The sequence below is a fragment of the Panthera leo genome, chromosome C2, assembly GCF_018350215.1.
Source record: "Panthera leo isolate Ple1 chromosome C2, P.leo_Ple1_pat1.1, whole genome shotgun sequence".
NCBI classification, from domain to species: domain Eukaryota; kingdom Metazoa; phylum Chordata; class Mammalia; order Carnivora; family Felidae; genus Panthera; species Panthera leo.
Genome location: NC_056687.1, coordinates 7,362,221 through 7,389,663, shown reverse-complemented (window position 1 = coordinate 7,389,663; position 27,443 = coordinate 7,362,221). Strand labels below are relative to the sequence as shown.

The 27,443-nt window shown below is 45.8% G+C and overlaps 1 long non-coding RNA gene across 2 annotated transcripts; it reads right to left on the bottom strand.

The window, feature by feature from the left end:
- Nucleotides 1-26,236, bottom strand: LOC122198892. Of its 2 annotated transcripts, none has more exons than XR_006193201.1 (3): nucleotides 26,096-26,236; nucleotides 21,861-21,901; nucleotides 1-62 (listed from the first exon to the last, which is right to left on the bottom strand). It is a non-coding gene; the product is annotated as an uncharacterized LOC122198892 (long non-coding RNA). The 2 variants fall into 2 exon arrangements; XR_006193202.1 differs by lacking the exon at nucleotides 1-62 and adding an exon at nucleotides 21,201-21,281.
- Nucleotides 26,237-27,443: the final 1,207 nt, after the last annotated feature.

Sequence of the window (27,443 nt, the reverse complement as noted above, 5' to 3'; positions counted from 1 at the left end):
CCCATACCAAAATCTAAAGCACCGGCCCAGTATGATCCACTCAATTTGTGTCGTGGCAATTCCTGTGAGATAATTTTTATTGTTAGTTCTCATCTGCTTCCATATTTAGTGAACACACACTTAATTGCAAAGCTGCTGTCCATAAAAATTCTTATAGTGCCTCACTGCACAGACATCTCTCGTGCATGCTAGACATTTCCAAAGGCTTAAAACTTCTGCATCTGATTTGCATGATCTTATTTACACAAAGAGAGCATTGGCCAAACTGCCCACCAACACAGACTTCAAGAACTTAATAATTTTTGCAGCTACATAGTGAGAATCTCCCTTCTGAGTTTCTGGAAACTCTTCTGCTGTATGTTCTCTGAAGAGAACTGGGACATTTTGTTGGGGTGATGGGGATGGGAAATGCCTCTAGGATTGAGAAGGTTGAAGCTGAGACTTGAGGCCACCGTAAAGGAATGGCTCACGTGTTCCTGTCTGAGCTTTGTAGATAGCGTTGCTGTACCAGCAACATTCTCTGGTGAATCTTCACTAGTGTGGTATAGAACCCTTTGACTCCATTTCCTACCATCCTGGGAACCTCCAACAGACTCGTGCTCCAGATTCATTAGCCCATTTCACGCAGAAACATTGCTCTGTGTGAGTTAGTGAACAAGCAGCGACTTTAGAGAGAGGAAAATGTGCAGCACGTTGAAGGACTCAATGAGAAAGTCACTGATGCTTGTCCCTTCTTGTTTTTTGTAAGGTAAAAGTTCATCTCGTTTTATTGTACTTTGCTTTATTGTACATATTGCTTTTTTTTTTTTTTTAACAAACTGAAGGTTTGTGGCAACCCTGTGTTGCACAAGTCTATTCGTGCTGTTTTTTCAAAGCATTTGCTCACTTTGTGTGTCTGTGTCATATTTTGGCAATTCTTGAAATATTTCTAACTTTTTCATTTTTATTGCATTTGTTACAGTGAGAGGTGATCTTTGATGTTACTACTGGAATTGTTTTCGGGTGTCACAAACTGTGTCCGTAGAAGATGGCGAACTTCATTGATAAAGGTTGTGTGTGTTCTGACTGCTCTCTGATCGCCGTTCCCTTGTCTCCCACCCTCACCTTGGGCCCCCTATTTTCTGAAACACACAAATCGTGGAAATGTACCAGTTAGGAACCCTACAATGGCCTCAGAGTGACCAAGCGAAAGGAAGGGTCACACGTCTCTCATTTTTTAATCAAGAGCTGGAAATGATTCCGCTTAGTGAGGAAAGCATCTCGGCAGCTGAGACAGAATGAAAGCTAAGACTCTTGCCCCAGTTATCCAACTTGTGAATGCACAGGAAAGGTTCTTGAGGGAAATAAGAGTGCGATTGCAGTGAACACACAAATGATAAGAGAGCAAAACAGCCTTACTGCTGACATGGAGAAAGCTTTGGTGATCTGGACAGAAGATCAAGCCAGCCATAACATTCCTCTAAGCCACAAAGTAAGCCGGAGCAAGGCCCTAACTCTCTTCACTTCTGTGATGGCTGAGAGAGGTGAGGAGGCTGTAGAAGAAAAGTTTGAAGCTTGCAGAGGATGGCTCATGAAGTTTATTATTTTTTTTTTTTATTTTTTTTTTTTTTTATTTTTTTTTATTTTTTAATATATGAAATTTACTGTCAAATTGGTTTCCATACAACACCCAGTGCTTATCCCAAAAGGTGCCCTCCTCAATACCCATCACCCACCCTGTCCTCCCTCCCACCCTGCCCTCCCTCCCACCCCCCATCAACCCTCAGTTTGTTCTCAGTTTTTTAACAGTCTCTAATGCTTTGGCTCTCTCCCACTCTAACCTCTTTTTTTTTTTTTTTTTTTTTTCCTTCCCCTCCCCCATGGGTTTCTGTTATGTTTCTCAGGATCCACATAAGAGTGAAACCATATGGTATCTGTCTTTCTCTGTATGGCTTATTTCACTTAGCATCACACTCTCCAGTTCCATCCATGTTGTTACAAAAGGCCATATTTCATTTTTTCTCATTGCCACGTAGTATTCCATTGTGTATATAAACCACAGTTTCTTTATCCATTCATCAGTTGATGGACATTTAGGCTCTTTCCATAATTTGGCTATTGTTGAGAGTGCCGCTATAAACATTGGGGTACAGGTGCCCCTATGCATCAGTACTCCTGTATCCCTTGGGTAAATTCCTAGCAGTGCTATTGCTGGGTCATAGGGTAGGTCTATTTTTAATTTTCTGAGGAACCTCCACACTGCTTTCCAGAGCGGCTGCACCAATTTGCATTCCCACCAACAGTGCAAGAGGGTTCCTGTTTCTCCACATCCTCTCCAGCATCTATAGTCTCCTGATTTCTTCATTTTGGCCACTCTGACTGGCGTGAGGTGGTATCTGAGTGTGGTTTTGATTTGTATTTCCCTGATAAGGAGCGACGTTGAACATCTTTTCATGTGCCTGTTCGCCATCCGGATGTCTTCTTTAGAGAAGTGTCTATTCATGTTTTCTGCCCATTTCTTCACTGGGTTATTTGTTTTTCGGGTGTGGAGTTTGATGAGCTCTTTATAGATTTTGGATACTAGCCCTTTGTCCGATGTGTCATTTGCAAATATCTTTTCCCATTCCGTTGGTTGCCTTTTAGTTTTGTTGGTTGTTTCCTTTGCTGTGCAGAAGCTTTTTATCTTCATAAGGTCCCAGTAATTCACTTTTGCTTTTAATTCCCTTGCCTTTGGGGATGTGCCGAGTAAGAGATTGCTACGGCTGAGGTCAGAGAGGTCTTTTCCTGCTTTCTCCTCTAAGGTTTTGATGGTTTCCTGTCTCACATTCAGGTCCTTTATCCATTTTGAGTTTATTTTTGTGAATGGTGTGAGAAAGTGGTCTAGTTTCAACCTTCTGCATGTTGCTGTCCAGTTCTCCCAGCACCATTTGTTAAAGAGACTGTCTTTTTTCCATTGGATGTTCTTTCCTGCTTTGTCAAAGATGAGTTGGCCATACGTTTGTGGGTCTAGTTCTGGGGTTTCTATTCTATTCCATTGGTCTATGTGTCTGTTTTTATGCCAATACCATGCTGTCTTGATGATGACAGCTTTGTAGTAGAGGCTAAAGTCTGGGATTGTGATGCCTCCTGCTTTGGTCTTCTTCTTCAAAATTACTTTGGCTATTCGGGGCCTTTTGTGGTTCCATATGAATTTTAGGATTGCTTGTTCTAGTTTCGAGAAGAATGCTGGTGCAATTTTGATTGGGATTGCATTGAATGTGTAGATAGCTTTGGGTAGTATTGACATTTTGACAATATTTATTCTTCCAATCCATGAGCAGGGAATGTCTTTCCATTTCTTTATATCTTCTTCAATTACCTGCATAAGCTTTCTATAGTTTTCAGCATACAGATCTTTTACATCTTTGGTTAGATTTATTCCTAGGTATTTTATGCTTCTTGGTGCAATTGTGAATGGGATCAGTTTCTTCATTTGTCTTTCTGTTGCTTCATTGTTAGTGTATAAGAATGCAACTGATTTCTGCACATTGATTTTGTATCCTGCAACTTTGCTGAATTCATGTATCAGTTCTAGCAGACTTTTGGTGGAGTCTATCGGATTTTCCATGTATAATATCATGTCATCTGCAAAAAGCGAAAGCTTGACTTCATCTTTGCCAATTTTGATGCCTTTGATTTCCTTTTGTTGTCTGATTGCTGATGCTAGAACTTCCAGCACTATATTAAACAGCAGCGGTGACAGTGGGCATCCCTGTCGTGTTCCTGATCTCAGGGAAAAAGCTCTCAGTTTTTCCCCGTTGAGGATGATGTTAGCTGTGGGCTTTTCATAAATGGCCTTTATGATCTTTAAGTATGTTCCTTCTATCCCGACTTTCTCAAGGGTTTTTATTAAGAAAGGGTGCTGGATTTTGTCAAAGGCCTTTTCTGCATCGATTGACAGGATCATATGGTTCTTCTCTTTTTTTTTGTTAATGTGATGTATCACGTTGATCGATTTGCGAATGTTGAACCAGCCCTGCATCCCAGGAATGAATCCCACTTGATCATGGTGAATAATTCTTTTTATATGCTGTTGAATTCGATTTGCTAGTATCTTATTAAGAATTTTTGCATCCATATTCATCAGGGATATTGGCCTGTAGTTCTCTTTTTTTACTGGGTCTCTGTCTGGTTTAGGAATCAAAGTAATACTGGCTTCATAGAATGAGTCTGGAAGTTTTCCTTCCCTTTCTATTTCTTGGAATAGCTTGAGAAGGATAGGTATTATCTCTGCTTTAAATGTCTGGTAGAACTCCCCTGGGAAGCCATCTGGTCCTGGACTCTTATTTGTTGGGAGATTTTTGATAACCGATTCAATTTCTTCGCTGGTTATGGGTCTGTTCAAGCTTTCTATTTCCTCCTGATTGAGTTTTGGAAGAGTGTGGGTATTTAGAAATTTGTCCATTTCTTCCAGGTTGTCCAATTTGTTGGCATATAATTTTTCATAGTATTCCCTGATAATTGTTTGTATCTCTGAGGGATTGGTTGTAATCATTCCATTTTCATTCATGATTTTATCTATTTGGGTCATCTCCCTTTTCTTTTTGAGAAGCCTGGCTAGAGGTTTGTCAATTTTGTTTATTTTTTCAAAAAACCAACTCTTAGTTTCGTTGATCTGCTCTACAGTTTTTTTAGATTCTATATTGTTTATTTCTGCTCTGATCTTTATGATTTCTCTTCTTCTGCTGGGTTTAGGCTGCCTTTGCTGTTCTGCTTCTATTTCCTTTAGGTGTGCTGTTAGATTTTGTATTTGGGATTTTTCTTGTTTCTTGAGATAGGCCTGGATTGCAATGTATTTTCCTCTCAGGACTGCCTTCGCTGCATCCCAAAGCGTTTGGATTGTTGTATTTTCATTTTCGTTTGTTTCCATATATGTTTTAATTTCTTCTCTAATTGCCTGGTTGACCCACTCATTCGTTAGTAGGGTGTTCTTTAACCTCCATGCTTTTGGAGGTTTTCCAGACTTTTTCCTGTGGTTGATTTCAAGCTTCATAGCATTGTGGTCTGAAAGTATGCATGGTATAATTTCAATTCTTGTAAACTTATGAAGGGCTGTTTTGTGACCCAGTATATGATCTATCTTGGAGAATGTTCCATGTGCACTCGAGAAGAAAGTATATTCTGTTGCTTTGGGATGCAGAGTTCTAAATATATCTGTCAAGTCCATCTGATCCAATGTATCATTCAGGGCCCTTGTTTCTTTATTGACTGTGTGTCTAGATGATCTATCCATTTCTGTAAGTGGGGTGTTAAAGTCCCCTGCAATGACCACATTCTTATCAATAAGGTTGCTTATGTTTATGAGTAATTGTTTTATATATCTGGGGGCTCGGGTATTTGGTGCATAGACATTTATAATAGTTAGCTCTTCCTGGTGGATAGACCCTGTGATTATTATATAATGCCCTTCTTCATCTCTTGTTACAGCCTTTAATTTAAAGTCTAGTTTGTCTGATATAAGTATGGCTACTCCAGCTTTCTTTTGGCTTCCAGGAGCATGATAAATAGTTCTCCATCCCCTCACTCTCAATCTAAAGGTGTCCTCAGATCTAAAATGAGTCTCTTGTAGACAGCAAATAGATGGGTCTTGTTTTTTTATCCATTCTGATACCCTATGTCTTTTAGTTGGCGCATTTAATCCATTTACATTCAGTGTTATTATAGAAAGATATGGGTTTAGAGTCATTGTGATGTCTGTATGTTTTATGCTTGTAGTGATGTCTCTGGTACTTTGTCTCACAGGATCCCCCTTAGGATCTCTTGTAGGGCTGGTTTCGTGGTGACAAATTCCTTCAGTTTTTGTTTGTTTGGGAAGACCTTTATCTCTCCTTCTATTCTAAATGACAGACTTGCTGGATAAAGGATTCTCGGCTGCATATTTTTTCTGTTTAGCACACTGTAGATATCGTGCCAAGCCTTTCTGGCCTGCCAAGTTTCAAAGGAGAGATCAGTCACGAGTCTTATAGGTCTCCCTTTATATGTGAGGGCACGTTTATCCCTTGCTGCTTTCAGAATTTTCTCTTTATCCTTGTATTTTGCCAGTTTCACTATGATATGTCGTGCAGAAGATCGATTCAAGTTACGTCTGAAGGGAGTTCTCTGTGCCTCTTGGATTTCAATGCCTTTTTCCTTCCCCAGTTCAGGGAAGTTCTCAGCTATAATTTGTTCAAGTACCCCTTCAGCACCCTTCCCTCTCTCTTCCTCCTCTGGGATACCAATTATGCGTATATTATTTTTTTTTAGTGTATCACTTAGTTCTCTAATTTTCCCCTCATACTCCTGGATTTTTTTATCTCTCTTTCTTTCAGCTTCCTCTTTCTCCATAACTTTATCTTCTAGTTCACCTATTCTCTCCTCTGCCTCTTCAAGCCGAGCCATCGTGGATTCCATTTTGTTTTGCAATTCGTTTAAAGCGTTTTTCAACTCCTCGTGACTGTTCCTTAGTCCCTCGATCTTTGTGGCAAGAGATTCTCTGCTGTCCTGTATACTGTTTTCAAGCCCAGCGATTAATTTTATGACTATTATTCTAAATTCACTTTCTGTTATATTATTTAAATCCTTTTTGATCAGTTCATTAGCTGTTGTTATTTCCTGGAGATTCTTCTGAGGGGAATTCTTCCGTTTGGTCATTTTGGAGAGTCCCTGGCGTGGTGAGGACCTGCAGTGCACTTCCCCTGTGCTGTGGTGTATAACTGGAGTTAGTGGGCGGGGCCGCAGTCCGACCCGATGTCTGCCCCCAGCCCACTGCTGGGGCCACAGTCAGACTGGTGTGTGCCTTCTCTTCCCCTCTCCTAGGGGCGGGATTCACTGTGGGGTGGCGTGTCCCGTCTGGGCTACTTGCACACTGCCAGGCTTGTGTTGCTGGGGATCTGGCGTATTAGCTGGGGTGGGTAGGCAAGGTGCACGGGGGCTGGAGGGGCAGGCTTAGCTCGCTTCTCCTTAGGTGATCCACTTCAGGAGGAGCCCTGTGGCAGCGGGAGGGAGTCAGATCCGCTGCCGGAGGTTTGGCTCCGCAGAAGCACAGAGTTGGGTGTTTGCGCGGAGCGAGCAAGTTCTCTGGCAGGAACTGGTTCCCTTTGGGATTTTGGCTGGGGGATGGGCGGGGGAGATGGCGCTGGCACCTTTGTTCCCCGCCAAGCTGAGCTCTGCCGTCCGGGGGCTCAGCAGCTCTCCCTCCCTTTGTCCTCCAGCCTTCCCGCTTTCTGAGCAGAGCTGTTAACTTATGACCTCCCAGACGCTAAGTCGCGCTTGCTGTCGGAACACAGTCTGTCCGGCCCCTCCGCTTTTGCCAGCCAGACTCGGGGGCTCTGCTTGGCCGGCGAGCCGCCCCTCCGCCCCGGCTCCCTCCCGCCAGTCCGTGGAGCGCGCACCGCCTCGCCGCCCTTCCTACCCTCTTCCGTGGGCCTCTAGTCTGCGCTTGGCTCCGGAGACTCCGTTCTGCTAATCCTCTGGCGGTTTTCTGGGTTCTTTAGGCAGGTGTAGGTGGAATCTAAGTGATCGGCAGGACGCGCTGTGAGCCCCGCGTCCTCCTACGCCGCCATCTTCCGGAACCTCATGAAGTTTAAAGGAAGGAACCATCTCCATGGCAGACAAGTGCAAGGTGAAGCAGCAGCGAGTGCTATTGTAGAAGCCCCAGCAAGGTATCTTGGAGATCTAGTTGAGATCACTCATAAAGGTGTTTACGTTAAACAACAGATTTTTAGCGTAGACCAAAAAATTCTACTCGAAGAACCGCCTAAGACTTCCATAGCTGAAGAGGAGAAGTCAGTGTCTGGCCTCAAACCCTCAAAAAACGGGCTGACTATCTCGCGAGGGCCTAATGCAACTGGTGACTTTAAGTGGAAGCCAATGCACACAGACCACCCCCCAAATCCTGGGACCCTTAGAAGTTATGCTCAATCTACTCTGCCTGTGCTCTATAAAGGGACAGCAAAGCCTAGACGACAGCTCCTGTGTTTGCAACATGGTTTACTGAATATCTTAAACCCACTGTTGAGACCTACTGCTCATTGTCAATACATCTGGTCACCCAAGAGTTCTGATGGAGCTATGTAGCAAGACGAATGTTTTCATGTCAGCGGATACAATATCCATTCAGCCTACATCATGATCTCATGATTCCTGAGTTTGAGCCCCATGTGGGGCTCCATGCTGATGGTGTGGAGCTTGCTTGGGAGTCTGTCTCCTTCTCTCTCTGCCCCTCCCCTGCTTGCTTATTCTCTCTCTCTCTCTCTCTCAAAATAAATAAATAAATAAATAAATAAATAAACATTTTTTAAAAAGAAAGTAATACGTTTCATATAATACATTTCATAAAGCAGTAGCTATCAGAGTGATTCCTCCGATGGATCTGGGCAAAGTAAGTTGAAAACCTTCTGGAAAGGATTCACCATTCTAGGCGCCATTACAAACAGTTGTGATTCTTGGGAAGACCTCAAAATATCACCATTCACAGGAATTGGAAGAAGCTGATTCCATCCCTTGTGGATGACCTTGCGGGGTATAAGACGTCAGTGGAGGCAGTAACTGCAGATGTGGTGAAAATAGCAAGAGAACCAGAATTAGAAATGGAACCTGAAGATGGAACTCAGTTGCTGTCGTCTCATGATAAAACTTGACCAGATGAGGAGTCGCTTCTTATGGATGAGCTAGGAAGTGGTTTCTTGAGATGGCATCTGCTCCTGGTGAAGATGTTGTGAAGCTTGTTGAAATGACAACAAAGGATTTAGAATATTACAGAAACTGGGGCACCTGGGTGGCTCAGTCAAATTGAACGCCCAACTTTGACTCAGGTCATGATCTCATGGTTCACGAGTTTGAGCCCCACGTAAGGCTCTGTGCTGACAGCTCAGAGCCTGGAACCTACTTTGGATTCTGTGTCTCCCTCTCTCTCTGCACCTCCCCTGTTCATGTTTTCTCTCTCTCTCTCTGTCAAAAATAAATAAACATTAAAAAATTTTAAAGAATAGAATATTAGATAAGCTTAGTTGATAAAGCAGCAGCAGGGTTTGAGAGGACTGACTCCAATATTCAAAGAAGTTCTTCTGCAGGTAAAATGCTATCAAACAGCATCACGTGCTACATACAAAGCAATCATTCATGAAAGGAAGAGTCAATCCCTGTGGCAACTGTCATTGTCTTATTTTAAGAAGTGGCCATGCCCACCCCCGCCTTCAGTAACCACTGCCCTGATTGGTCAGCAGCCATCAACATCAGGGCAAGGACCCTCCACCAGCAAAAAGATTACGAATCACCGAAAGCTCAGATGATGGTTAGCATTTCTTAGCAATAAAATATATTTTTAATTAACCTGTGTGCATTTTTTTAGACATAATGCCATTGCACACCAAATAGACTACAGCATGATGTGAATGTAACTTTTTATGCATTGGGAAACCAAAATATTCCTTGGACTCATTTTCTTGCAATATTCACTTTACTGGGATGGCCTGGAACAGAGCCACAAGATTTTCGAGGTGTGCCCGTAGTGGACAGTGACTCCCTCATCCTGCGGCATTTTGTGTTGTGAAACAGTCATCATTCTTTAGGCTTCTTGGAGGATGAGGTTTCCTGGAAACTTATTTTGGCGCGATGGTGGGTGGCCATCCAGAGAACCTACAATGCACACTCAGCGGACAGAAATAAAAACTGCTTCAGGGGGAGGTTGGAGAATCCCATACGGACGATGAGCACATATACGCACATCTTGTTTGACAGCACCAAAGCAAGCTGGAGTCTGTAAATCCCAGCACACGGAGCTCTGCAAGGCTAATTCTGTTGGCTTCAAGGGAAGGGTTAGTCCCTGTAATGAATGGCAGTTCCGATTCTTGTGGGTATTCAGCTACTGTGCCCTGATGATGTCTTACCAAACTTGGGGATCTTTAGGGCAACATATTCTGAGCTTCTGTGTGCTGAGCACTTGTTCCAAATGAGCTCACACCGCTGCCTGCTCCGTTCTAGGAACGTTTTAATGCTGCAATTTTATTCCCTGTCCGGTGATTTAGAAACGACAGAGTTTTCAGTTTGGGATCCAGCTTACGTATCCACGGGTGGTTGTGGTGGGTCCTTTTGATTTGTCATTACTGTCGATGTAATGACTTCTCGTTACTTGTCCTTCATGCTGGTTCTATCTGTGGCTTAGGACCAGGTATGGAATTTGGTTTGGGGTTTGGTCTCTGTTGAGAAACCAGCATCTTTCTGGAGACAATTCCACCCACAGCAAAGCTACGTCTTCTGTTGTTGAAAGCAGTAACAGTTCCATGCATGTCTGTGATTTCACTGTAGCTTCCCGAGGCAGGACTCTATCCTGCGGCTGCTCTGGGACTCGGGAAGGTAGCAGCTGCGTGTCCTCGGCGTCCGTGACTTCCACCCATCTTGGAGCAGAGAGGTTTAGCCAGCTTTCCTTGGCATCTTTCGAGGCGGAATCCAGCCCAGCAAGTACCCAGATGTCCTCTGCCTCAATATCCCTGGCTCATCAAAATACGGGGACACTGGCTCACTTTCTAGCATTTTCCCTCTGAAACTACATTTACTCATGGAGGTAGATTTACGACGACTTTCAAACAAGCCCCAGGGTTTTACACGGGCCATTTAGCTTTGGACTTTCTTCCGATTGTTTAAGGCTCTCATGGTACTTATTCTCTAGTTTGCACATTATTGAGTGAAACACCTTGGTCCTAACCCCTTCTCTCCTGATGGATTGAGTGAAGTGTTTTACCAGATTCCCAATGTGTTCCAATTACAATGCAACAGTTCAAGTCCGATAACATGTGGCCTCCAGCATCCACGGGAAAGACTGAGCATATGTTTCATGGTGAAAATCCGTTTCCATACAGACATAAACCACCAAAGGGGTTCCTGTAGGATTGGAGAAATAACTCATTGTATGTTACCAGCGGTGTGGGAAGGAAAAGAGGGGGAGAAAAGCTCCCCCTGGGTGGCTTTGTCTTTCCTAGGAGGGGAAAATAACCATGTCAAGTTAGCAGGTGCCGAAAACAAAATCCTGCCGAGAATATTCGCTTCAGGGGAAACTGAGTCCTGAGGGTTCACCATTCACAGCTTCTCTGGTGCAGGCTGCAGCACATTTCAGGAAGGGGTCAGAAAAAGCGTCAGGAGCCTTCGGCAAAGGGGGGAACACCCTGCATTGCAGATGGATTTGGCCGAAAGTTACCTGCAGAGGCCCAGGTGGTACAGCTTCTCTTACTAATGGCAGCAGGCCCGTCCCATCCCCTCCCTTCTGGCTCTTCTACACTGTAGAAGCCTGGGAGTCAGGCCAACCCTCCTTCGAACCCTGGCTTTGCCAATCACCAGTAGAGTGACTTCAGACCACTTGCTGATTTGAAGGATTTAATGAGACCAGTTGGCAGGAAACGCTTTGCGCGTAGTGTGTCCACAGGCCAGCAAAGTGTCTTCCACCCCCGAACTCAGTCCTCAGTCCCCGGCGGTCTCACGAGTACTCAGGGGCACAACTGGAAAACCCGAATTTAAGGGACAGAGTTAGTAGATGGGATCTGTTTCGGGGACCGTCCACCTCGTGGGTGAGGGAAAATCCTCTCGGCCACTAGGGGGCACCAATGACACGGAAAAGAAAGGGTTGAATTTCACAGGCTCAGTCCGTTGCCTTGCGATAAGTACCATTTAACTAATGTAATTTTTTGGAGCAAAGTTTGGAAATGGCCGATACAGAAAAGCACGGAATATTTCTGCCGGGGAAGGTGGTTACCCTTTAGACGTCTTTTGAAGAAAGTTTTCCTAGATTGCTCTTGTAAATGCTGCACACCTAAAAAAATCAGCCTCTTTGACTTTGTCCCTTTTTTTTTTTTTTTGGTATTTATGCTCCAATGGAAAGAGACAGTATTCTCTGTGTGTGGGAGAAAGAAAAGTCACTTTTTAAAGTTTCTTTATTTATTTTGGGAGGGACTGAGAGGGAGGGGCAGAGAGAGAATCCCGAGGAGGCTCCTCCACTCAGCGTGGAGCCTGACCCGGGGCTCGATCTCACGACTGTGAGATCATGACCTGAGCCAGAATCGAGAGTCGGATGCTTACCTGACTGAGCCACCCAGGAGCCCCTCGAGAAAGTTTCTCTTCCTGTGCCTACCAGGTGCTCAACTTTATTTCTTATTGAGAAGAAATCAGTCACAGATTTGACAAAATTGTGAATGAACGCTGAAGAACCTGCCTTCTGCGATGCGCCATCAGGGTGAGTCTCTCCTTACAACGAATTCACTGCCCTCGTAAGGAAAATAACTTATCTGAGGTGTAGGATTTGATAGGATGCAGGGCAGGCTTCGTCAGTGCGCAACCTGCACAATTGTACGAGGACTCCACATTCGGAAGGGCCTTGCGCTTGGTTCAACGCTCTGCCGTCACCACCTTGAAATTCTTAAATCCTTTTGGACGAGGGGTCCTACGTTTTCATTTTGCTCTGGGCTCCCGCCTCCCCGAATGGCTTTGCCAGTCCTTGTGGGCTGACTGACTGCATGGTGGGGTGTGAAAAGCGGAGGCAGAAATCAGGCGGGCCGGGATCAAATTCTGATTCATAACTGCGTCGTCTTGGGCAAACGCTAACATCCCCGCAGCCCGAGTTCTCCCATCTACGACGCAGAGAATTGCCAAGCCTTCCTGATGGGATTGTGGTAGAGGCTGAGACAGTCCATCCAGCATATTCTCACCTGGGCTTCGTCCTGGTGTCAGCTCAATCCGCGCGGGTCACTTGCACCAAGATCAGCGTGGGGAGATCGGACCCGGTGCTTGAAATACACGGCGTATGTAATTGAACAAGAGAAAAAATGCGTTTCTTGAGTGACGCTCACACGCACCACTCCAAAGTCCGCGTTTACACACGTTATCTTTGCTCAGTGATAACTCTGGGGAGGCCGATTGAGTGAGACTCAGCCGAGACCCGCGAGGCATTTCTCATTGTGAAGCTGGATCCCCTTTTACAGCGTCTGCAGGCCCAGAGCCGGGCCCTGTCTGCTAACATCCAAGAGCGGTGAGCCTTGGACAAAGGAACAAGGGAACAGAAGGACCCCTTGGGGACAGACGCATTAACGGCACGCTGCATCCACCTGTGCGTGTTCTTCTAACAGCCCAAAGGGGTAGAAGACGGAGCCCTTCGCTGGGCTTTCCGACTCACTGGAGAGCTTGACAAGCTGCTTAAACTCGAACTTCACTTACCTCTGAACTTCAGTCTCTTTATTTGTAAAACGGGACCTCCGAAGGTCATAAAGCCTCCTCCCTAGGACGGGAAGGAAGATTTTCACCTGTTAAAAGGTGGAAACTTGTACATTCTAAAGTAGAATACGCCAGCTATCTTTCTGCATAGTCCAGCCGGTGGTTTCCCCAACTGTGACTAGGGAATCCCCGTCCCGCAGGGGCACTGAGACCATCCTCCTCTGTATCTCTCTCTCTCTCTCTTTTTAGTGTTCATTTATTTTTGAGAGACACAGAGAGAGAAAGAGACAGCGTGTGGGCTGTAAGGGGGCAGAGAGAGAGGGAGACACAGACTCTGAAGCAGGTTCCAGGCTCTGAGCGGTCCGCACAGAGCCTGACACGGGGCTCGAACTCGCCAACCGCGAGATCATGACCTGAGCTGATCTCTTTTAACCTCAGGACTTCCCAGAGCCTTTAATGTGCTAAGAAGCACCAGTGGGACTCGTTTCCCAAACACAGCTGTGCAGAATCTTTCCCCGCGGAGCTCCCCGAGGGACCAGCGTCTTGCAGGGCACGCACTGGAAGAGACGGGCCCTCACCTGGCCCCGGGCCTGTGCTGGCTCATTGGGCTCAGCGCTCAGTGCTCACACATCTGCTCTGGCCTCTCTGCCCGCTCTCCCCAGAGGAGCAGCAGGGAGCGGATCTGAGGGAGGAGGCCATCTGACTCTTCTCTGGCTCTCCATGGAACGACCGGCCTCCTTGGGGCATCTCGGCACAGTCGTCTGCAGGCTGAGTGAATCTGGAGGCAGAGCCATTGACCCCAGATGGACGGCCGTAGCGACTTTCCTTCGTCTTGTTTTTTCCTTCTTCTTTGTCTTAATCTCCTCTCTCCCCCTCCTCCTCCCCACCCCCTTTTTACTTCATGGTTCCAAGATCTATCCTCCTAGAACAGGTTCATGGTCCCGCTCTGGCCACGAGGTACAAATTGGCAATGAGACAGAAACCTAAAGCGGAGAATGTTGCCCCTCGAATTCTTCAAAGTCGATTTGTTTCTAAGGACAAGGGGATCATCGGTATTAGCCAGCTGGGATTAGCCGGCTTCTGTTTCTTGCCGCCCAGGGTCGCCCGGTTCACACATAGCAGTAATGACACTGTGGCCACGGCTGCTGTGATCTTCTCTGGTCCTGGGAGTGCCCTGCGCCCAAACCTGAGGTTTAGGAGACTCCCTCGCCAAAGAGCCCACAATGCAAAAGGACGGAGCTGGCGTTTGCACAGAGGCTTTCAGAGTCCAAAGCTGTCCCTGCAGATAGGAAGCATGGGGAACAAGCCGCTGTGACCCCACGGCCGCCTCTCCTGCCCCCACCGTCCACCTCATCCTCTCTCCCCTCCTGTCCTCGGGCTGCTGCTCTGACCGCCCTCCCTCGTCCCTGGTCCCTTGCCTCATCCCCAGCAGTGCTCTCCAAGCCCCCAGTCCTGCCACCCCGCGGTCACTGGAGATGTGAAAGCACCTCTTGCCCCACCCGCAGGAAGCAAATGACCCTAAGAAAAACACGTAACTTACCGCGGGAGAGGGGACTGTGTCTGAGCCGCCACATGCAAGCTCACTGAGCATCCGGCCCCTCGATAAAGAGAGAGGGAAACAGGGCAGCGCAGGAGACGTGGAGTTTCAGTTTTGCGTTTCAGGAATACTCTTCCTGGGAGACAATGTCCCAGTTTCATCAGTCAATTCTTCCCGATGGGATGTCGGTAAGTAATGATGTCAAATCCAGAAACCTTTGCCGGGGACCCACCGAGAGCGAGGCAAGATGCAGCCTGCTATGCCCGCGAGCTCTCCTTGGGAGGAGTGATCTCGGTGGGCTTCCGGTACTGAGAGAGGTGACGAACACCGTTGACGTCTGCCTTGCTAGGACTGGGCAGGTGCCTCTGAATTGACCATCAGGGCACTTGGGAAAGAGGTGGGGATACAGAGAACGCTGTTTCTCTTTCTAGAATGGAAAAAAGACAGGGGCGCCTGGGTGGCTCAGTCAGGTAAGCGTCCAACTTCGGCTCAGGTCGTGATCTCCCGGTTTCTGGGTTCAAGCCCCGCATCGGGCTCTGTGCTGGCAGCTCGGAGCCTGGATCCTGCCTCGGATTCTGTGTCTCCCTGTCTCTCTGCCCCTCCCCCACTTGTGTTTTTCCTCTCTCTCTCTTAAAAAAAATAAACACTTCAGAACAGACACAAGACCATAGGTAGACAAGATGGAAAGGGCACGCAAAGGGTTCAAAGGTCTGACCAGGATGGCCGTGTTCCCCTTCATTTAGCTGGAAGCTCTCCCAGAAGTCCCGCCCTACCTCGCAGCGCCCCCTTTTCTGAAGGCCCTGGCACACTTCTCCCTAGCTATAGGTGACACGTGCCCCGTCCTTGATAATGTGACAGGGACAAAGTGGAGCTCCCGCCAGCAGAGGGACAGTCCTCTGGAGCCACCTGGGTGCTGGCGCCTGGACCAGGCAGGCTCCTCGCCCGCGGGCTTTCTGGTTTCTCTCCCTCCTGGACCATCTGTTTCTCACCTGCCTGATGGCTGCGGCCTGCTCTCCATCTGGTCACCTTTCCAAAAACATGGGAAGCGGAATATGACAAATGGTGATAAATAGAAAGAAAGGAGCCGCAGAAGTCTCAAAGTTGATCATCAACAGATTTACCAGCAATTAGACATTTTGGACCCTGGTCATTCATTTTCACCTACGCACCAAAGCGATCGACTATATTAAAGACCAGCGCTCTTTATCTTTTGTTCGCCAAGTCCTTCAGAGCCCAGATGGTGATATTGACCTTCAATGAGTTTCTCATTCTTCCTAGGAATTGTATATTCGAGGAAAAGTCAAGCTGCTTAACCCTAATTGGGGAACTTGGATTTTTTTTTTTTAAATCATATGTGCACATGCACACACACACACACACACACACACACAGAGCCTGCAACAGCCTGCTTACTCTTCTCTAATGGTAATGATGAGTGTTGTAATTTTGTACCCGATGAAAAGTAAAAGCTCCATGTAGGAAGGCAATCCTTTAGGCTTCTGCCACTCACCATCCCCAGAGGCAAGGCAGGCACAGCGCCCCTCTCTTCCCTTCACGTTCGGATGCCGGTGGAGCCAGAGAAGTTACTTCCGCACCAAGGGGACCTCTGAGAACATCTCACGGAAACCTGGATTCTGTGACTGTCCAGCCACCTCAAAGGCTTGGGGATACTTTCCTTATCGCTCAGGATCCACCAAATGCTGGCTTTCCCCTCGCAAAGTCACGAGATTGCAGCACTTAAAAGAGAGCCGTGACCTTGAAACGGAACCCACATTCTTATCTTATCAGACTTCTCCAATTTTCCACTGAAAATGAAGTGGAGAAGCCATCCCGTGGCTGAGTATGGCCCTTCTCAATGTCCGACTCTGCCAGCAGTTATCAGGGGAGGGGGTGATGGAGACCCTTGGCCAGAGGGGGTGGGGGGATGTGTCTGGGTAAAGACAGACCTTGCAATAAATGCCACGCCAGTAATTATAAAAAAATGATCAAAAGACGTGACATAAACAGAACCAGCTATTTGCCAAGCGCTGTACCTCTGTTGTCTGCTAGGCACTCTCTCGTTACTGAAATACTGGTGTTTTCCATAAATCCTGTTCTAATTCAAGGAAGATGTCATTTCACATGAACTCCAGCAGACTGCAGATGCGAGGGCTTTCTGGCCAAGAATCAAAGTACATGCCCGGATCTTCGCGTTCTCTTGTTCCTTATTCTTGGTTGTTTATGGGCACAGCACACACTCGCCTCTCCTCTCCGTTCTGTTTCCTTGGGGATTTAGAATCACAAGAGCTGAGCTCTGACTTTGTGCCAGGGTCTGTAGCACATGTTTTACACATTTTTAACCCACGTAGTGCTCAGAGCAAGGGCATGGTGTTGGAGCTGCTGTATCATCATCCCCGTTTCACAGACGAGGACATCGAAGCACAGAAGGGTTCATTCGCCCAAGGTCCCGAGCTGCTCCACGGGGACAAGAAGTCTCCTGAACTTCCTGAACGAGGACGTCATCCAGTTCTGGAATCTGTGCCCCTAAACGTGTCACTCTGCTCTCCCTGAGAAGGCAGAGCAGGGGTTCTCAGCTGGTCCTGACTTTGCAGTTGACAAGGGATACGTGGCACTGTTTAGAGACACTTTTGTTGGTCTCAGCTGTTGGGGCACGAGTGGCATCTAGGAGGCGGAGGCCAGCGATGCTGCTAAACACCTTACAGTGCACAGAACGCCCCCACAGCAGAGAGCCACCTGCCCCAAAATGTCAGGAGTGCTGACATTGAGAACCTACCAAAGAGGAATCACAGGACACATATATGTCACAGACACATAAATAGGGTATCTATCTGTCTATCATCTATCAATCAATCTATCCATCATCTACCTACCCATCATCTGCCTATCAATCTATCTATCTATCTATCTATCTATCTATCAATCATCTTTCTATCAATCTATCAATCAACCTATCTTATTATCTATCTATCTATCTATCTATCTATCAATCATCTATCTATCCATCATCCGTCTATGTCCTCCCTCTCTTTTAGAAGACAACTGGAAATTCTAGTCTTTTGAAAGGGTTTTTAAAGTATTGATTATTTCAAAAACCTTGAAAAATAGTTTTTATCAAAGAGAGAAAAAAGTATGTGACAAGTTGTTGTTCCTTGAAAATACAGTGTGTGTGTGTGTGTGTGTGTGTGCGCATGCGCGCGTGCATATGTGTGTGCAGGTGTGTGTGGTTGGCTCCCACTTCTGTTCCTGTGGACTTTCCCTTGGCTATGGAAAGTCCAGGCCTTTCCCTGAGACCTTGTAGGTGTCACTTTGTCCCCACTGGGATATGCCATGTCCTCCCGCTCATTCTAACTACATCCGACTTCCATTACCCACCCTGTCAATTACCATCCTGTTAATAACCACACTGCATATCACACCAATACACGTTACAGAGTAGACTATTACCCTTTCCATATTGCATTAACATGTTACACATTCCGTTATTTATAGGTTACACATCACGTTGATACGCATTGCATGTTACATCAACGCACAATATTACATCAACCCACGGTACACATTCTGTTAATACACATTACATCGTACATTAACACATTACGTATAACATTATTAGTACGTTTTGCATTCCATTAATAGCCCATTACCCATTTTACTAATACCCGTTGCGTATCTCAGTGATGCATGTCGCGTATCATACTAACACCCTCCACCTTGCGTAGTTAGCACATTACATTACATTTATACACATTAATATTATGTTAATAACACATCACATGATTACATGCCATATTCACGGATAATATGTCACAGTAGCACACATTACACATTACATTAACAACACAATATATTATATGATTATCACATCTCGCGTCACACTGCTACTAAAGGGAACCTCATCCTTTTCAGAGCCAACCATTCTAAAACTCTTGCTCAGTGCTAGTTGTCACCTGCAGCTAGACGATCTGGTCGCACAAATGGTTGACAGTTCCCCAAAGGGCAGTTCCTACCCCAGCCCGCACCGATCCCTCGGCCATCTGGGACTGGTGGTATGGAACTCACCCTCTCCTCAGCCCAGCGTGCTGTCGTGGCCCCAGACGTTCCCTTTGTGCTCTGCACCCAGTGGGACACTGGCCCTCTGACTTTGCCCCCCACTGCCACTCCACTGGGGCCCACACACCTGGCCAGGGAGGCAGGTGAAAGTTGTCAGTTCCTGCCCCCATGTAGGGCCCACCCAGCCATCCCAAGGTGCTCATCACTGCCTACCAGGTACCAGGCCCTTAACTAGGTGAGGGACATTGTGTGATAAAGAAGACAGGGTCCCTGCTCCCCATGGAGCTTGCATCTGGCTGGGGAGGAAGGTAGAGGTAGGACTGTAACCAAAATACCCCTTAATTACTAACAACTGAGGACAGGGCTACATTATATCTAGCTGGGGAAAAATCATTTGTTTCCAGTTCTTTTTTAAAAAATTTATTTATGTATTTATTTTTATAATATAATTTGTTGTCCGACTGGTTTCCGTACAACACCCAGTGCTCATCCCCACAAGTGCATTTGTTTCCAGTTCTTAGGGCTTGGCCCTGGCTTTGGAGAAGCTTGCCTGACTCCTCACTCCTCCCTGGCCATTTCTGTCTCAAACCCTGCCTTTCCTCATGTCTGTCCGTCCTACCGAATGTTTTTGTGGACATTTCTCACCATTCAGACAGGTTGATGCGAATCCGAAAGGTAACATGGGCTTAAAGCTTCTCATCCCACGGAGTCTCATCAGCCCCAGGAAAGGACTTAATAGGAGTGGGCATTTGGGAGGAAGTGTTTGTTCCACACGCATGCAATCTGATGACCCATTGCATGCGTGTGGAACAAACGCATAGAGACCATTCTAATGCCCATGTAAGCCCCTCTCTTGTTGGACAGGAAGCTGGCTGCTCCAGGAGCTGGTTTGTGCTGCTTCTATGTAGGGACCCCCTGAAACCCCACCAACATCTCAAAGATTTAGAGCCCAGTTGGAGCCATGCAAGGATATTAATGGTGCAATGATGTTAATACAGGCTGCCTCGCAGTAAATCCACTAAGGTGCTGAGCTGTTGAATCTGCAAATCATGATACGTAAACCTCATCCTTAGTCTTCCCCCAAACACCACAGGGATCTATCAGGTCCCCCCCTCCCAACCCCTACCACATCTGCCTGGAGGCAGGGCTCACATCCTTTTCCTTTTCTCAAGGAATTTTCGTCATCATATTCTGAATGATACCCGGTGCCCAGCCCTGCCTTCCATCCTGTCCTGGGGAAACCCACTGGCCGTGCCTTGTGTGTGCCCACCTCTGGCTACACCGGTGGATTGGTGCTGGGTGGGGAGAGAAGGTCGGGGGTGTCGGGTGCTGTTCCACAGTTAGGCTCTCATGGGGCATTCTGAGCAGAGACAGGCTCTGTCTGCGACTTTACTCAGGTAGGGACATCCAGGTCAGCGTGCCCCACCCGTGGCCACACCCGACATCCCCAAAGTCCATTCTCCAAGATACATGAGTACGCTTCCCAGCTGCAGAACTTCAGGAGATGCTAAGCGAACGATGAATCATTTAACATCCTCCAAACTGGGGCACTTTTGAGAGTAAAGGGGTGTTGTTAATAACCATGCCAGGACAACAGGTGGAAACTGGACATACATCATCTTTGTTGGAAGAACTCCCGTCACCTCCCACCAGCAGAGGAGGCTATGAGACCATGAGACATAGAAGAAAGGGGGAAGGCACCAAGTATTTTTAAGGGAGACAGATCAGAACCCAGATCCATGTGGTGGGGAAGGTGGAAGCTGACAGTCCTCAGTCCCAGCAGGCATCTTTCCTGCAGAATGAGATGGGTGGGAAAGCAATTGTGTTTGTGATTTCTTCCCACTGCCCACAGCATCTTCAGCAATTGCCATGGGGCTACTTTCTTCTCTCCAAGAAGGGGGCAGGCACAATGGCTGGTCACCATCAGCCTGTAATTTCTGTGTGGTCCAGAGTTTAGCTGGCCTGTGAGTGGAGGGCCTTGCACTCACCACCCCAGGCCGGCCAGTCCTTGGACAAATGCCTCACTGCCCCAGGCTTCCTTCTCCCCAGGGCTAAATGGGGCTTTGGTTATCACTGTCTCCACACTCCTTCTAGAACCTTCTCTAGCACCAGCCCTCCCCCAAATAAAGCAAGAGCATGAACCTACACCCAAGAGAAACAACAGGAAGAAGCAGAAACTCAAGAAAGTGACACGCCATCTATTGGGAACTGTGAGAGCGTTGAAGAAATATCTCATCCAAAATGCAGCTGCTGGACCAGAGTCCAATGAATTGAATTTCTGGCAAAGTTCAGCCTAATCAAAGGTCTCTGTGTTTCATCCTTGTTGATGAAAACCTTTATAGGTGTGGGCTGCTTAGAAAGCGCAGCAAAGGGAATGTATCAGCATAGCGTCTTCTGGTTCTGAACGAGGCACTGCCTCTAGGTCAACACTTGGGGCCAGAATTTTTATGACATAGTATTGTAGAGCAACAGATAGGGATCATTGACTCACACGGTGTTACAGCTGAAAACAAAAACAAAAACAAAAACAACCCAGACGTTGACGTAGCATCAACTAGAGGCCAGGCTCTGTTCTAAGCACCTTATAAATATTTCTTTACTTCATTCTCTCAATGACCCCACGCATAGATACTATCATTATCTCCGATTGACAGACAAGGAAATCGACACACAGAAAGGTTATGCAACATGTCGAGGCACACAGCTGATAAGGAATCACACAAGCCGCTACACCACACCCAAGGTCACACAGCTAGGAGCCTTTCCCCTACCCAGGGATGTACACGAATACAAATACTCAGGATCTGTGATTTCACTGTCTACAACCTCCCTACCCCTCCCCTGAAAAATGTTAAATATTATCTATTTCTTTTCTTTTTCTTTTTTTCCTGGAACTTGCCTAACACAACCGCACAGAATAGCGTTTGTAAGCCATGTTGGGTTCAAGTTTAGGCTTCCTGCGTTGACTTGCTTCTGTCATAAGCTAGAAGTACATTTTCTTTCCTTTCATAGAATCCCTTCTATCCATTCATTTGACTGATCTGTCTTTTTTCCCCCAAAAGGACAAATCAGGAACACGTACCTCCTTTATGGGGGACTTGCCAAGAGACAGGAAATGCAGTCCTGAAAAAGATAATAATCAGTTCAACTTCTGGGCTGCTGCTTCTTTCCCACCTGCCCTGAGAGGTCAAGAGACCCAGGGTGACAGTAGCAACGGCATCCCCTGCTCAGCCTTGTCTGTGTCCTGCCTGGAGCTCCTATGGCAGCCTGGGTTCTAGGTAGAGGGTCTTGAGCTTCCTACCAGGCAGACCTCTAGGCAGCCAACACTGGGGAGCACGGAACATTTTTTCCTCCTTGGGGAAAGGGTGTGAGGAAGGACAGCAATGTCCACAACTCTGGAAACTCAGCCTCCCCATGTTCTTGTATCACGGGACATGCTTTGCCTTAGTGAGAGTAACACAGTGTTGGGAAGGCCCAGTGGTTTGGTTTACCCCAAGGCTTCCCAAACTTGGCACTATTGACATTTTGGACTAGATAATTCTTGCTCTCTAGGGCCATCCCATGCACTGTACGATGTTAGAAGCACTCTGACTTTTGCCCTGAATGCCAGGAGTGCCTCCTTAGTGGTGGCACCCCTCTCCAGACAATGCCAAATGTCCCCTTGGGGGCAAAATTATCCCTTATTGAGAACCACTGGTTTAGTCTGATAACTCCAGAACCACTAAAAACTTTTGAAATCGAATTCAAGCCTCCTAGCCCTCTGGATTGGACCCAGCACTGACCTAATTCCCTAGTTATCTAAGATTTGTCATGAACTGGCCTCTCATATTGGCTCAAGGATGGGGGGAGGGGAACAATGCCTTTCAGACATGCCTAGGAAGTAAACACAGCTTTTCTCTAGCTCATCCAGTGTTCTTCATAGGTTTCAGAAATGGTCGACAATAGCGTGCCATGTTTTGAATACAACAGTCACAGCAAGGCTGGAAGCAAAGCTGAGAAAGAGTAAAATTCTAAATCTCCTATACAACAAATGTGGACACGCAAAGACTGCACCCCCCAGCCCCCGCCAATTTCTTCCTTATTTCCTTTTTTACCACCTCCAAGGTATTCTTAACAGCAGTCACCCTGGTGATTGACCATCAAATTATCCCAGAGCTTGGATAATTTAGGGAGTTTGAGAATGCATGTTTGGGAACCCCAGAGAGGGAAAACAACCACCTTGCTCAGATCACATTTCCACGTACCATCCAATGTCTGTCCCTTTAAGTCCACCCTTCACACCTATCTTAGTCAGCTCAGGCTACTGTAGCAGAATACCGTAGCCTGTGTGGCTTAAACAGCAAATATTATTTCTTACTGTTCTGGAGGCTAGAAGTCCAAGAGGAAGGCATCAGCAGATCCAGTGTCTGGTGAGGGCCTGCTTCCTGGTCTATAAGTCTCAAATGGCAGAGAAGGACCTCATGACCTAATCACTGCCCAAAAGTTCCCACCTCCCAATGCTATCACACTGGAGTCCTAGGTTTCAACATATGAATTTGAGGGGGACCCAAACATTCAGCTCATAGCAGCACCCAACGCTCTTAAGGGAGAACATTTAATCTGCTGTTTAGATACAGATGTACCAAAGCCATTGGTAAACTTTCTAGAGGGCCATCACCAACCCCCTGGGGTGTTTGGATCTTTGGTGGTCTTAAGGCTAGACCCAAAGATGAGTCATGGGAATTGGGTGGCCCTTCAAAGGGAATGTCCAATTTCTCTACTGGGAGACTATATATTACTTGGTCCTCATTTTCAGTAGACAAATCCATTTCAAATACAGAATAGATCCCAAATGGAAAAGAGGACATCTCTGACGGCTCATTTTTAGTTCTGCCTCCAAAGGAGTAATTTTCTTATGTAGCAGGCAGAATTCTAAGATGGCCCACAATGACCCACATCCTTGAATTTGAGTGTGGGTAAAACCTGTGGATAGGAGGGGATATCAAATCGGTGATTGTGTGACAATACATGGCCAAAAGGATCTTTGCGGATGTAATGATGGTCCCTAAACAGCTGAGTTAATGAAAAGGCTATACCTTTGGGTGGGCTTTGTCTACGCAGGTGAGTTCTTAGTGTTATAAGGTCTGAGACAGAAGTCAAAGAAAGACATGCTCTTGCTGGCCTGCAAAAAGCAATCATGCATGTTTGAGTTGTCTGTCCTGTTGAGGGGGGTCCATGTAGCTAGCACCCGAGGGTGGCCTGTGGGGGCTGAGAACAACCCTACACCAACAACCAGCAAGAAGATGGGGACCTCAGTCCCCACAGAACTAAGTTCTGTGAACAACCAGTGGATTTGGAAGAGGACCCCAAGCCTCATATGAGAACACAGCACTTGAGACTCTGAACAGAGGACCCACCTGCTCTGCACCTGAGCACCTAACCATGACCATGTGGAATGATGACTCTTGTAAGTCCTTGAGTCTATGTTAATTTGTGCTAGAGCAATAGAAAGCAAATGCCCTTTCATTTAATTTGCTGCTAACTTATGTGTCATAGGTCCTTATTTTCTGTATTCTTGTGTTCTGGCATATGGGACCTTGTTGATTGGGAAGAGACTGCCCCTCCCAGGGCTAGGTAATTCTTACAGATAACAAAACATTTGCCTGGGAGTGTGCCTTTCATATGCAAACTAACCAATTCAGAGCACAGCCCATGCTCCAAACACCTGCTCGGTCTGTCTCCTACATTTGAGGAGGCAATATTCTTCCTTAATCATCCCAGGGCCAGATACCAGACAACTAGAGATAGTCCCTCTACCCCAGAGCCCAGTGAAGTTATCCGAACCAGCCTACCTTGCCTCACTTATTTTTTTCCCCATAAAAGCCACAATAAAGTCTTCTGTCCATGTTTTCCCCTCATTCTCTCTGCCTCCTGACAGATTCTGATGCTTCCTCACGTGGCCCCACACGGCACGGCATGCCCTCACTTCTTAGGGACTGAAAATAACACCTATCTTTGCAAAAGTCCCCTCCTGATGTGATTGGCCCCAGAATAACGATACAACCCGCCTTTGAAAACAAACTGGTGAAAATTTCATGTCTACACAAAAACCTGCACAGAAATGTTCATAGCAGTCTTATTCCTAATTGCCCCAACTCGGAAGCAACCGAGAAGTCCTTCCGTAGGTGAGTAGACGAATGGGATATTGCTCAACACTTAAATAAATGAGAGAAGACATGGAGGAACCTTGCACGCACATCGCTGAGTGAAGAAAACCAATCTAGAACGGCTACATAACGTATGATTCCAACTATATGACATTATGGAAAAGACACAACTATGGAAACCAGGGAAAGATTGGTGGTTGCTGGAGGTTGAGGATACATAGGAGGCAAGCAGAGGATTTTTAAGGCAGCGAAACTCTTGTGCACGATACTATAATGATGGATACGTGGCATCATACATTTTTCCAAAACCCATGTAATGGGTACAACTCTCAGGACAACACTGAGAGTGTATTCTAATACAAGCTGTGGACTTTGGGTGATAATGACATCTTGTAGATTCATCAACCGTAATATCATTCTGGTGGGGGAGGTTGATCACGGGAAAGATTATGCACGTGTGGTGCCAGGGGGTCCATGGGAAGTCTCGGCACCTTCCTGTCAATCTCTCCAGGCACCTTAAATTACTGTAAAAATATTAACAACAACAATAAACCGGTGAGGTCATTTTCGGTTGTATTTTCTTTTATATATGCATTGCTCTGAACCCCCCAGACTTTAGAAGTATAAATGCTAAATGCAGATGATAAATCTTGACCCAGATTGGATTTTGAAAAAAAAGAAATTTAGGGAATTAAAACATCCTTCACAGAGGAGAACCAGCACACCTTGGCTTTTTTCCCTTCCTACAGATGTTCGGTATGAGCCGAAAGGAAAATAGAAGGACAGGAAAGATTTTTCCAGACAAAACAGAACAACAGGCAGAATTCCATGTAAAATGCCTGGTTGTTGCAGGCAGCCAAAATCCGCTTGTGAAAAAAATCCACAGACCTAACAAAAATAAGTGATGCTTCATACAGTGTTTGTCAAAGCCTTTGTGATGACTGTGTCCCCGAATGGCCATGCCTAGTTTCATACCTTATGCTTTCAGACCAGCCTTCCTCAAGTCCTCACTCCAGGAGCATACCAACGGTCTGTTGCTTTGTTTTTCTCAAAGAGAAGCGAACTATTCCTCCTCTAGCTAATGATTTAGGCATTTCCTCTCAAGAAACAAATATTTAAGCAAGTGACCGAGCGCTACACTACTTTTTTGTTTGCAAAATAAAAGACTTACCAAGAAGGTGAAGGTCGGTATTTGTAGGTAAATTCTTTTATCGCTAACTTGCTGTTCCTTTACAAATTCCTTTTATTAATAGCTCCAGCCTTGTCGGCATCTTCTGCTCTATCTACGCATGATATTTTCTCCAAGAGGCAGTCAAGCACTTGAATATATGTAAGGTAAAGAGTGGTTAAAAGTTTCACAAATATTCGTATCACAGAACCAAGCATCTGTTAGCTTCTACAGATACAAGTAAACTCATGTACCCACGCAGACACAACTATATCCGGGTGGCTAACCCCTTTCTGGGTACACTTCATTTGTGAAGCGTGTGTGTGTGTGTGTGTGTGTGTGTGTGTGTGTATGAGTGTGATATCCTCAAATCAATGAAATGGGCAGTAGTTTTGTATTATGGCAAAACAACACTTTAGAATTACACATGCCCATGATGGATGTCAACGCTCCAGGATAATGGTTTCAAATTTTAACTTTGGAGATTTTAATATATCTGAGCATCCATTTTTCTTTGCAGAGGGAATAATAATTTGTATCTCATAAGGTTTCTAAAGGGATTACACGTGGCTTTCCTTGTCTGAAATTCTTTTTCCCTCCTGCTCATCCTGCAAGGTTCCTTCCTGTCTTTCAAATGTCACTGTTTTATAAAGCCTGGCCTTCCCTAATTAGCATATAATAGCCAAGAATGTTAAATTTTTTTATTTCAAATAGTAACTACTAATACTTTTATTCCCTTCTCGTGACATAATCTGGCAAGGACTTCTGTGTTGTCATTCAATTAGAGTTTGTAGATTATTGGCAGGAATTCATTCAAATAATGTTATGTCTCGTGTTTTAGAAAGTAACCATTTGTGATTTCATTAATCAATAAACCAGGAAATATAAATCAATACTTATATTTATTAAGGTAATATGATGCAATAAAATGACCAGCCTTAAACTTTAACGCAAAGACCGTGTGGCCCCTTAATTAAAAATTATAATCTCTTTGATAGACGGCTGAATCAAACAAACCATTAGAAAACTATCTTTAAGTTGTTTTGAATCCATCCCTGGATTTTTGTAGAGGCAAAGAAGTTGCCTGAAATTTTAAGTAAGGGCGATTTTTCTGATCTCAAACAACTATGAAATAACAGAGCAAAGTGCCATCGGAAAATGAAAATGTGGGCAATAATTTTATTTCCATTGTCTCGAGGGGGTAGAGTGTTCTTTCTCCCTCTGCAGCATAACTTAATTAAAAAAATTCTTTTGATGAAATTCCTCAAGTTACCTTAAGGAGGATTTTCTGTGAAATAGATTACAATTTGCAAAGTGAGGACAAGAATCACTCTTTCAGCCAGGAATTGCC